The 12,811-nt window shown below is 36.3% G+C and overlaps 1 pseudogene; it reads left to right on the forward strand.

Annotated features, from left to right (window-relative positions):
* Window positions 1-237: 237 nt before the first annotated feature.
* Window positions 238-356, forward strand: LOC115830585 (annotated as a pseudogene).
* The last annotated feature ends 12,455 nt before the right edge of the window (window positions 357-12,811 follow it).

Genomic DNA, 12,811 nt, shown 5'->3' on the forward strand with positions numbered 1-12,811 from the left:
ATATAAAGTAATACCTAGACCAAACACTAAAGGGCTATCAAAGAGGCACATTAAAAAACAATATGGTAAATCAAAATGGGATTCTAAGAAATGACCAACTAATTCACAGGAAGGCAAGGAAAACAGAAAGACAAAAAAGAGTGAACAAACAGAAAACAAAACATAAAATGGTAGACTTAAGCTCTAACATATCAATGACACTAAATGTAATAGTCTAAATACACCAACTGAAAAACAGTCTATGGCCATACCACCCTGAATGCACCTGATCTCATCCAATATTCTAAGCTAAGCAGGGTCAGTCCTGATTAGTACCTGGATGGGAAACCACCTGGGAATATCAGGTGCTGTAGGATTTTTTGTTTGTTTGTTTGTTTTGTTTTTTAGACAGGGTCTTACTCTGTCACCTAGGCTGGAGTGCAGCAGCTCACTGCAACCTCTGTCCCCCAGGCTCAAGCAGTTCTCCCACCACAGCCTTCCAAGTAGCTGCGACTACAGACACTTGCCATCACACCTGAATGTTTTTTTTTTTTTTTTTTTTTTTTTTTTTTTTTTTTTTTGTAGACACAAGGTCTCACTAAGCTGGTCTTAAACTCCTGGGCTGAAGCTATTTACCTGCCTTGACCTCTCTTGAATTACAAGCGTGAGCCACCATGCCCAGTAAGTAGGTTTTTTCAAGACTGCAATCGTGTATTGAAAAATAAAATTAAATTAAAATTAAAATAGTGGATTAAAAAACATGACTCAACTATGTGCTACCTATAAGAAACTCACTCCAAAGACAATAATATAGGTAGGTTGAAAGTAAAAGGATGGAAAAGGTTGTATTCATTTCCTATTGCTGCTATGACAAATTACTACAAACTTAGTGGCCTGAAAGGACACAAATGTGTTATCCTACAGTTTGGTAGGTCAGAAATCTGATACAGGTCTTACAAGGCTAGAGTCAGGGTATTGGCAGGGCTGCATTTACTTCTGGAAACTCTGGAGATAATTTGTCTTCTTGTCTTTCCCAACTTTCTAGCTTCTAGAGGTCATCCACATTCTTTGGCTCATGGTTCCCTTTCTCCATCTTCGAAGCCAGCAATGGCAGGTGAATCCTTCTTAGATCACATCACTCTGACCTCCTCTTCTGCCTCCTTTTTCCACTTTCAACAATCTTGTGATTACATTGAGTCCACCTGGATAACCCAGGCCACCCTCCTCATCTCAAAGTCCTTAATTTAATCACACCTGCAAAGTCTCTTTTGCTGTGTAAGGTTACACATTCACAGGTTCTGAAAATTAGGACATGAACATCTTTAGGGTTATTATTCTGCCTGCAGCAAAGGTATATCATGTAAACTTTAATCTAAAAAAGCAGATGTGGTTATATTAATATGAGATAAAGTAAACTTCAGAGCAATAATTATTACCAGAGACAGAGAGGGATATTACATAGTGGTAAAAGGGCCAATCCACCAAAAAATAAAATAAAATAAAATAAAATAAAAAGACAATGCTAAATGTGTATGTACCAAACTACAGAATTACAAAATATGTGAAGTAAAAACTGATAGTAGTGAAAGAAGAGAAATCCATGGTAGACAGAAATCCAAAAAGAACATAGAAGAACTCAATGTGTCATCAATCAACAGGATCTAATTGATATTTCTACAACACTCCACCCAACAACAGCAGAATATACATTCTGTATATTCTTGTGTGTATATACTTATGAAACATATACCAAGATAGACTATGTTCTGGGTCATAAAACAAATCTCAACAAAATGTTAAAAAATTGAATCATACAGAGTGTATTCTCTGACCACATGGAGCCAAACTTGAAATTCATCACAGAAAGATAATAGGAAAATCTCCAAACACTTGGAAACTAAACAACACACTTCTAAACAATCCATGGGTCAAGAGGCAGCCTCAAGGAAATTAAAAAAAAAAACATGTAAATAAGAATAACGTATCAAAATCCAAATTTGTGTCACAGATTTTCCAGCAGTACTGGAAGGAAAATTTATAGCCCTTAAATACACATACTAGAAAAGAGAAAAAGTCTCAATAATCTAAGCTCATACCTCAAGAACATAGAAAAAGAAGAGCAAAGTAAACCCAATGCAAATAGAAGGAGGACTTGATAAAGATAAAAGCAAAAATCAGTGAAATTGAAAACAGAAAACAATAGAGAAAATCAACAATATAGAGCTTTTTCTTTGAAAAGACTGATAAAATTGATAAATCTCTAGCAAGACTGACAAAAATAGAAGAAACAAGTTAACATCAGGAATGAGTAGAGAATATAACCACAGATCAGGCAGACATCAAAAGGATAACAGGAATACTATGAACAACTCAAAACAAATGCCTTTGACAACTTAGGTGAAATGGACCAATCCTTAAAAAAGACAAACTACCACAACTTACACAATATAAAATTGATAATTCAAATATCCCTATAACTATCAAGGATATTGAATTTGTAACTTAAAAATCTTCACCAAAAAGAAATTTACTGAAATTTACAGAAATTTTTTTTCCCTGGAGAATTCTATCAAACATTTAAAGAAATATTACTACCAATGCTACAGTCTCTTCTGGGAAATGGAAAAGGAGAGAACACTTTCCATTACATTTTGTGAAGCTAGTATTACCCTAATACCAAAGCCAGATAGAGAGAGTGCAAAAAGAGAGAAAACTACAGACCAATATTTTTGCTAACTATAGATAAAAAAAAAAATTTTAGCAAAATATTAGCAATGAGAGTTCACCAACATATAAAAAGACATATACACCATGAGTGAGTGGATTTACTCCAGGGATACAACACTAGTGCAATATGTAAAAATTCATGTAATATACCTTATTAAAAGGCCAAAAAAGAAAAACTACATGATTATATCAATTGATAAAGAAAAAAATGACAAAATTTGGGACCTATTGATAAAAATGCTCAGAGAAGCAAGAATAGAAGGGAATGTCCTCAACTTACAAAGAACATCTACAAAAAATCTACAGCTAACAATATACTTATTGATGAAAGACAAAATAATTTGCCCCCAAGATTGGGAACAAGCCAGGAATAGCAGTGAGCTCCCATAGTCCCAGCTACTCCAGAGGCTGAGGTGGGAAGATTGCTTGAGCCCAGGAGTTTGAGACCAGCCTAGGCAACACAATGAGACCCCTTCTCAAAAAAAAAAAAGGCTGGGTATGGTGGTTCACACTTGTAATCCCAATGCTTTGGGAGGCCAAGGATCACTTGAGCCCAAGAGTTCAAGATCAGCCTGGGCAACACAGCAAGCCCATCTCTACAATTTTTTTTAAAAAATTAGCCAGGCATGGTGGTACATGACTGTAGTTCTAGCTACTTGGGAGGCTGGTATGGGAAGACTGCTTGAGCCTGAGAGTTCAAGGCTGCAGCAAGCAATGATCACACCACTGTGTTCTAGCCTTGGTGACAGAGTGAGAGCCTGTCTCTAAAAAAAGAAACAACAACAACAAACAATTGGGAACAATATTCTTAATCTTGTTGAGAACTATTAACATCTATCAACGTATCAACAAGCATGACTAATGGCTATCTTTCTCATTACTCATATTCACCATAGTACTGGAACTTATAGCCAGTGCGATAAGGCAAGAAAAGAAAAAGCATAGAGACTGGTAAGAAATAAAATGGTTTTTATTTGATTGTGTATGTGGAAAATGTCAAGAAATCTATTTTTAAAAGTTAAAAAAATTCTAGAACAAGTGAGTTCAGCAAGGATGCAGGATACAGAAAAAATACATAAATCAATTTTTTTTTTTTTTTGAGACAGAGTCTCGCTCTGTCGCCCAGGCTGGAGTGCAGTGGCATGATCTCAGCTCACTGCAAGCTCTGCCTCCCAGGTTCATGCCATTCTCCTGCTTCAGCCTCCCGAGTAGCTGGGACTATAGGTGCCCACCACTACGCCTGGCTAATTTTTTGTATTTTTTAGTACAGATGGGGTTTCACCATGTTAGCCAGGATGATCTCGATCTCCTGACCTCGTGATCGACCTGCGTCAGCCTCCCAAAGTGCTGGGATTACAGGCATGAGCCACCGCACCCGGCCAAATCAGTTGTATTTCTGTATACTTGCAATGAACACATGGACACAAAAGTACAGTACTATTTATAATTGCTCTAAAAGCAGGTATAAATCTAAGAAACATGTGCAAGACTGGTATGCAGGAAACTACACAACACTCATGAAATCAAAGAAGATCTAAATAATGGAGAGAGAGAAATGCTCCGTTCATGGATAGAAGATTCGACATAGTAGTTATCTATTGTCCTCAAATTGATATATAGGTTTAATGCAATTCCTATCAAAATCCCAGCAAGATATTTTGTAGATTGTATTATTCTAAAATTTATAAGGAAAGACAAAGAAACTACAAGAGCCAAAGCAATTCGAAAAAGAAAAATTAAGTAGGAGGTAACTCAGTCTACCAGATTTCAGGACTTATTATATAGCCACCGTAAAAAAACTGTAACATTGGCAAAGTGATAGACACATAGATAAATGAAACAGAATAGAGAATCCAGAAATAGACTCACACAAATATGCCCAACTGATTTTTACAAAGGTGCAAAAGCAATTCAATGGAGAAAAGGCAGGCTTTTCAACAAATGGTGCTGTGGAGAAACTGAACACCCAAACATACAAAAAAACTAAAACTAAAACTAAAATGTCACATCTTATACAAAAATTAACTCCAAATGAATCATGGACTTAAATGTAAAGTGTACAATTACAAAACTCTAGAAAAAAAATAGGAGAAAATCTACAGGATCTAAGGCTAAACAAAGAGTTCTCAAACTTGACACCAAAAGCACAAGCCATAAAGGAAAAACTGATAAATTCATTAAAATTATGAGCTTTTGTTCTGTGAAAGATCCTGTGGAGAGGACGAAAAGACAAGCTATAGACTAGGAAAAAATATTTGCTAACTACTTACCTGACAAAGGACTAGTATCTAGAACATATTTTTTAAACTTTCAAAATTAAACAGTAAAAACAAATCCAGTTGGAAAATTAGCAAAAGACATAAACAGACATTTCACTGAAGAGGACATCGAGATGGTAAATAAGCACATGAAAGGATATTCAACATCATTAGTCATTAATGGCATGCAAATTAAAACCATAAAGAGATATCACTGCATACCCATCAGAATGGCTAACGGAAAAAATAGTGACAACAGCAAACGTAGGCAAGGATGCAGAGAAACCAGATCATTCACACATTGCTTTTGGGAATGCAAACTGGTATAGCCTCTCTGGAAAACAGCCACTTTCATTAAAAAACAACTAAATATCCAACTACCATATGGCCCATCAATTGCATTCCTGGACATTTGTCCCAGAGAAAGAAAGCTTATATTCACTCAAAAGTCTGCATACAAATATTTATAGCAGCTTTATTTGTAATTGCCAAAAACTGGATGTCCAGATGTCCTTCAGTGGGTGAAAGGTTAAACTGTGTTATATCCATACCACAGAAGATTACTCAGCAATAAAAAGAAACAATTAATCCACACAACCTGAATGAATCTCTAGAGAATTATGCTGGGAGAAAAAAAGCCAGTCTCAAAAGGCTAGACACATTGCACAATTACGTTTATGTAAAATTCTGGAAGTGACAGAATTACAGACATAGAGGACATATTAGTGATTGCCAACGAGGGCATGGGGGCAGATGGGAAGGGGATGTGACTATAAAAAGGCAACATGAGAGATCCTTGTGGTGATGGAAACGTTCTGTATCTTTAATTTGAATATTAATATCCTGCTTGTGACATTATACTATGGTTTTCAAAATGTCACCACTGGCGGGAACTGGGTAGAGGGTACACGGAATCCTTCTGTATTGTTTCTTACAACTGCATGTGAATCTATAATAATCTCAAAATTAAAAGTTTAATACAATTTTGATATCTTTCATTTAGGACTTCATAGGCAAATTAAGAATAAGCCCTTATAATTGTATGATCTTTACAGTCTTAAAGGATGTTTCACATTCATCATTTTGCAGAACCACTGACACATTCATTCATTCATGAATCATTTAAACAAATTCAGGCAATTATTAAAAAATTATCTATCAAGCATAGTGCTTAGGCTCAGATTACAGTTATAAACCCTCTAATTCTTTATCTCAAGCTGCTCACAGTCTTTTTATCCTCACTAACTACCTGAGGTGAGTAGAGTGGGTATTATCATTTTTGTTTTGTAACTGAAGAAACTGAGAACCAAAAGGTATGTGACCTGTCCAAAGTCACACAGTTACTTCACCATGAGGCTAGCAGTAGAACTGGAGTCTTCTCCCTGTCTTATATTCTCTCCATTTCACCCATGTTAAAGCAAAATGGTAAAGAATACAGGCTTTGGAGTTCAGATAGGCTCAGTTCCATCATTTATTAGCTGTTTGCCCTTGGGTAAGTACATCAATGGCTCTAGGCCTCAGTTTCTTCCTCTGTAGAATAGAAATAATGCCTCCCACCTTACAGAATTCTACGAGATTTCAATATGTTAATGCATGCATTATGCTTAAAATAGCACCCAACACATAATAACAGCTAAAAAAATGCAGCTGACATTAGATATTGCCCTTACACCAAATAAGTAACATAATGAGAACTATAATAATCTAGAATTAATAGCTCATACAAATACATGGCATGTCTTCTGTAAGTCTTCCAACTGTCATTAAACATCAGTTAATATCCATACATTGCTCTGAGGCAAATGGGTAGAAATATTTAAGGTTTCCATTTGAGAGAACAGAGAAGTAGCATGTTTGGTAGGGCATTAAAATGTCTCAAAGACAGTATTGAGACTGTAGTTAAAAGCCCCTTTTGTTCATGATTATTTTTAAGGAAATTTAAACATAAAACCCATTTCAAACCATCTCATATTGGCCACAAAGAGAAGGTGGGGTGTCCATTCCTCGTTTGTACCTTGTAATTCTTTCCCTGCTGTTTAACTGGTGACCATATGTCAGAATGTGCATGTGTTTTATGCAGCCAGATGGGTGAGGCATAAAGACCGTAATCAGTTCCCTCCCATAACAATACCTTATTTTTTACCTGTCCAACAATCATGGATTAATTATGAGCCTCGTCACCCCAACAGGTGGTGCCTGTGATCCCATGACCATATCAGATCCATCTTCAAAATCAAGCAGGTAAACAGTCTATCCAGAATTTCTAGCATAAATGTTCATCAGCTGTATACACAAGCAGGTAGGGCAGGTGTGGTCATTAATTTACCAGACTGTTCTTTGACTTGGTATTTCAGTGTCTGGTGTCTGTTGACAGAGTTGACAAGGCAGTTCTAAGCAGCCCCATTATGGATGTCAACTTAAATCAGGCCATGCTAGGTCTGACATTCAAAGATTTGCCTAACCATTTCCAAGTGGGACACTGACATGATCCCTTCTCTCCTCACTACCTTCCTGGAGCCACCTGGCACTCACCAGTTTCCCTGGTGGCTTATGTCGGGGGTGCCTAACATAGATCCAACTTCAAACATTCTCTTGGTCAATCACACAAACTACCAGAGCCATTGAAGCATGTACCTTTCAGCCTGTCTCTTATATCTCTAAATGGCACAAAAATTCTTTGTCAAACTATGTGTTCTAAGATTCAGAAAATAAAGTCATCATAGTTTAAGGCCCAAAGACTAGAAATAGTTGAGGTTAGATGTAAAAGGAAAGCAAGTTATTTTCCAGCCATGACACTGCCGAAAAGTCATGTAGGATGCCGCACAACAAGGAAAAGCTCATATGCAATGGCTTAACTTATGAGCTAAACTAACTGCATTCTTCATGGAAAACGACTTTTACTTGAAGGACTGACAGTCATTTGGACCTGGGCATTTGACAGACATTTTCTTGAAAATGAATTAAGTGAGCTTCTCACTTCAAGGAAAACAAATGACTTATTTATTTGTCAATATCAAAAGTTGAGCTGTCAAGCATTAGAATTTTGGAAAGCTTTCATCAACAGCTATGTGACTTATACAAATGGGATAGATGAACATTGGGACCTATAAGTTTGAATGAGATCCCCAAGCAGATAGAAAAGAAGAGGGTTGTGAAACCCTCCTAGAGGATGGAGAGGGAAAAAAAAAAAGCAGAAAGAGATTAAAGATGAGCAGTCAGGGAAGTAGAAGAAGAACCAAAATAGAGTCATGGAAGGCAAGAGAGGAAAGAAATCAATAACACTAAAGGCTGCAGAGAGCAACCGCCATTTGTCTACACAGAGGACTTGGCCAACAGAGCCCAGAAGGCAGTAAATGCTGGGTTCTGTTTTTGAGAAATGCTGAGACATCTGGCTGGTAGGCCCAAAAGGGATGTGAGACGGTGGCCTGTTGAAGAAGCAGGAACATGGGAGACTCAGCTTGCTTGTTGGTCTTTGTGGATGATAGCTCAGGCAAGATGCAGAACTGAGATTAGACTTCAGGTCTTCTTGTTTCCGGCCCAGGACTTGATTCTTATTGCGTTTCAGAGCTGTGTCTCTTGCTTCTAATATTTGAAACAGATGTTGTGAAATCTATAATTTACAGCTTTGAAATGAATCAATATGTTAACCTCCCACTTCTCAGATGCATTCTGAAGAAATAGTACTAAGTGTGACACAAGGTTAGAACATCAAAATATGTAATCCAACTAACCTGGACCTGCTTCTGCTCTAAGGTTCCTCCAGCAAGGGGTCACAAATATTAATAAAATGTAACTCTAACTCCCAAAAGCCTTTGTGACTAAGTACTTAGGTTCTCACTGAAAACCTCTACTGAGTTCTCTTGAAAGGGTCCCAAGGAAAGGTTTCACAGGCGCTTCTCAAACCATTGGTGCTGAAGGAGCAGGATTTCAAAATCTCCAATCCATCACAGACTGATGCTTTTGTAAAATGCAATCAAAGTGGATAATTTGAAAAAAACTAAATGAATATATAATACAAGTCCAATATTTATGGTTAGATCCAACAAATATAAAATTAAGTTTCAATAAATATTATCAGAACTAGTATAACATAGGAGATTTTAAAATCGCAGAAACTATACACATTGAAATTGTGCATATGTGAGTAATAAAATTATTATTACATTTGTAACTTTTGTTGTTCTGTGATTATAACTAAACACTTATGAGTAAAATAGAAATTACCCATAATAAACTCCTATACTCACACTTTGAATAAACAATATAACAGTTTAAATATTTGACATTTTTAACACAAAAAAATGAGCTTGTTGCTTCCTTATTAACATATTTAATCTAGGTTAGAGTGATGAAATATACTTACAGAAGATAATGTATATCTAAATTATTTCTACATTTTGACTCAATATTATTCATAATAGAGAAATCAGTCTCCCAGAGGCCTGTTGACAGGATGGAAGAAGAGATTCAAAGCAATTTCAGGAAGCACAGGATATTCATTTTTAACCTTTACACAAAATGAAGCAAATGGTGCTGTATTTCAAAATTCATCTTCAATCCTTCAACAGTTGCCAGTTTTAACATATCCTGTAGAGTTTATTAGATTTAAATTATCTTTTCTTTTTTAGAGACAGGGTCTAGAACTGTAGCCTAGGGGTGTGCAATGGCACCATTACAGCTTGCTCCAGCCTCAAACTCCTGCCTCAAAGGATCCTCCTGCCTCAGCCTCACAGGTCTCTGGGATTACAAGCCACCATGCTTGGCTCTGAATTATCTTTTGATAAAAGAAATGGATTATTTATATTGGGACTTCACTCGGTGGAAAATAAAATTTCAAAACATACTTTCAAATTTGATAAGTATTCAGAGATAACTTTTCACAGACACGCAGTAACAAGATCATCACTTCATTAATAATTGTTGTTACATTATAGAACGTGTCCTAACAATCTATAGGAACTCAGTTCTTCCAAGTTTCTAACTTTTTTATTCCCTTAGATCTTATCTGCCATTGGAAAAAATGCTGCATTCCCACTTTGCGAGTATTATGATCATTAAAATTATCAAAATATCAGACAAATAAGCAAATCTGGTTATCCAATTAACATCTTTGAATAGTTGACCAAAATGGCTTCTTCTCTTGCAGAAATACACAGTGTTCATTCCATAGTCAAATATGCTTGACAGAGTTTTTCTTCTCAAAAATCATTGACCTCTGCATGCAGCAACAGTCATTTATAATCAACTTCCATATTATTATGTAATAAAAAGAACAATACATTTAAAATATTAGCTTTTACATGATTCACAATTTTTACTCTATAACTTAATGGAATGTTTAATTCAGCTTGCTTTTTTAACAGCAAAACTTTGTCAATGAAGGAAGCCAGGCATTGATTTACATTCTGGCACAAATGTCTTAATCTGAGTAACTATGCCATAATGTCATTACAAGGAACATACACCTACCTAACACTTAAACTCTAAATCACATTTGTTTATAATGGGATTCTTTGTAACTATAGAAAGTTCAGGGCTAATTGAGTTCGTTGAAAGCAAAAAAAAAAAAATAATTATTTCTTCATATCACCGTCATGTTCTTCATAACACACCAGTATAGGCCAGGTGCAGTGGCTCAGACCTGTAATCCCAGCGCTTTGGGAGGCCGAGGCAAGTGGATCACCTGAGGTCAGGAGTTCAAGACCAGCCTGGCCAACATGGCGAAACCCTGTCTCTACTAAAAATACAAAAATTAGCTGGGCGTGGTAGCAGGCACTTGTAATTCCAGCTACTCGGGAGGCTGAGGCAGAGAATCGCTTGAGCCCGAGAGGCACAGATTGTAGTCAACCGAGATCATGCCAGTGCACTCCAGCCTGGGCAACGGAGCAAGACTCTGTCTCGAAAAAATAAATTAATCAATCAAATAAAATAAATAAAACACCAGTATAAATACTAAAAAAAACGACCATGTTAGTAATATCTGTGGATTTGTCAAATTTCAGTGAAGTAAACATTACAAGTTTTTTGTGTTCTATGAGTTGGTTTTTCTTATCAATAGTCATTTTTTTAGTACATTGAGTGATGGTATTACTACTTTTTTTTTTTTTGAGACAGAGTCTCTGTTGCTGAGGCTGGAGTGCAGTGGCACAATCTTGGCTCACTGCAACCTCCGCCTCCCTGATTCAAGCAATTCTCATGCCTCAGCCTCCCAAGCAGCTGGGATTACGAGTGTGCACCACTACACCTGGCTAATTTTTGTATTTTTTAGTAGAGATGGGGCTTTGCCATGTTGGCCAGTCTGATCTTGAACACCTGACCTCAAGTGATCTGCCCACCTTGGCCTCCCAAAGTGCTGTCATTACAGGTGTGAGCTGCCGTGCTTGACCAATGGTGTCATTTTAAAACAGCATTAGAAGCATATATTTTGCCACAGATTCACCCAACATTTATGCAGCCAACAAACACATGAAAAAATGCTCATCATCACTGGTCATCAGAGAAATGCAAATCAAAACCACAATGAGATACCATCTCACACCAGTTAGAATGGCAATCATTAAAACGTTAGGAAATAACAGGTGCTGGAGAGGATGTGGAGAATTAGGAACACTTTTACACTGTTAGTGGGACTGTAAACTAGTTCAACCATGTGGAAGACAGTATGGTGATTCCTCAAGAATCTAGAACTAGAAATACCATTTGACTTAGCAATCCCATTACTGGGTATATACCCAAAGGATTATAAATCATTCTACTATAAAGACATATGCACACGTACGTTTATTGCAGCACTGTTCACAATAGGAAAGACTTGGAAACAACCCAAATGTCCATCAATGATAGACTGGATTAAGAAAATTTGGCACATATACACCATGGAATACTATGCAGCCATAAAAAAGGATGAGTTCACGTCCTTTGTAGGGACATGGATGAAGCTGGAAACCATCATTCTGAGCAAACTATCGCAATGACAGAAAACCAAACACCACATGTTCTCACTCATAGGTGGGAATTGAACAATGAGAACACTGGGACACAGGGCGGGGATCATCACACACTGGGGCCCATCGTGGGGTGGGGGAATGGGGGAGGGATAGCATTAGGAGAAATGCCTAATATAAATGACGGATTAAAGGGGGAAGCAAACCAACATGGCACATGTATACATATGTAACAAACCTGCACGTTGTGCACATGTACCCTAGAACTTAAAGTATAATAAAAAAATTTAAAAAAAGAAAAAAATAAATAAATAAAACAAAAAAAGACGCCAGTAAAGTACTAATGATTATATGTGAAATATTGAACATCTGCTTCTGTTAGCTTTTTAATCATTACATTTTAATTTCAATATTCTTTCAAATAAATCTTTTTTGGTTTTATATGTAAGTCCTACTTAAGTTTTGATGGATTTGTTGCTTCATTACATGGTACATTTCTATAAACGAAAACACCACATTTTTAAGCACTTCATCATCAGTTCAGGCTACAAACCTGTACTCAGCATATGACATATCATATTTCCAAGTAAAACTAGTATGAATGTGTTTGATCTTCAGTTTTTCAGAATCACTCTCATTATTACCATTTGGTTTATTACTGCCAAATTCAGAAAAGTTGTATCATTTCATGATGAAATGGTCCAGTAGAGCTTGTTTTGCCATCTGTGAATTAAAGTTAACAATAAATAGAACAACTTTTATTTTGTAATTTAAGTAAAATTTTAAGTTTTAAAACAGCCTTGATTAAAAATTAAAATAGTCATAAAACTATTTTTACAACCTTACATTTTTCTCAGGTTTTTATAAACTTTTGGGTTACAGTTGTTAGACCTTAAAATATCA

This window comes from Nomascus leucogenys, chromosome 15 (genome assembly GCF_006542625.1).
Source record: "Nomascus leucogenys isolate Asia chromosome 15, Asia_NLE_v1, whole genome shotgun sequence".
Taxonomy (NCBI): Eukaryota; Metazoa; Chordata; class Mammalia; order Primates; family Hylobatidae; genus Nomascus; species Nomascus leucogenys.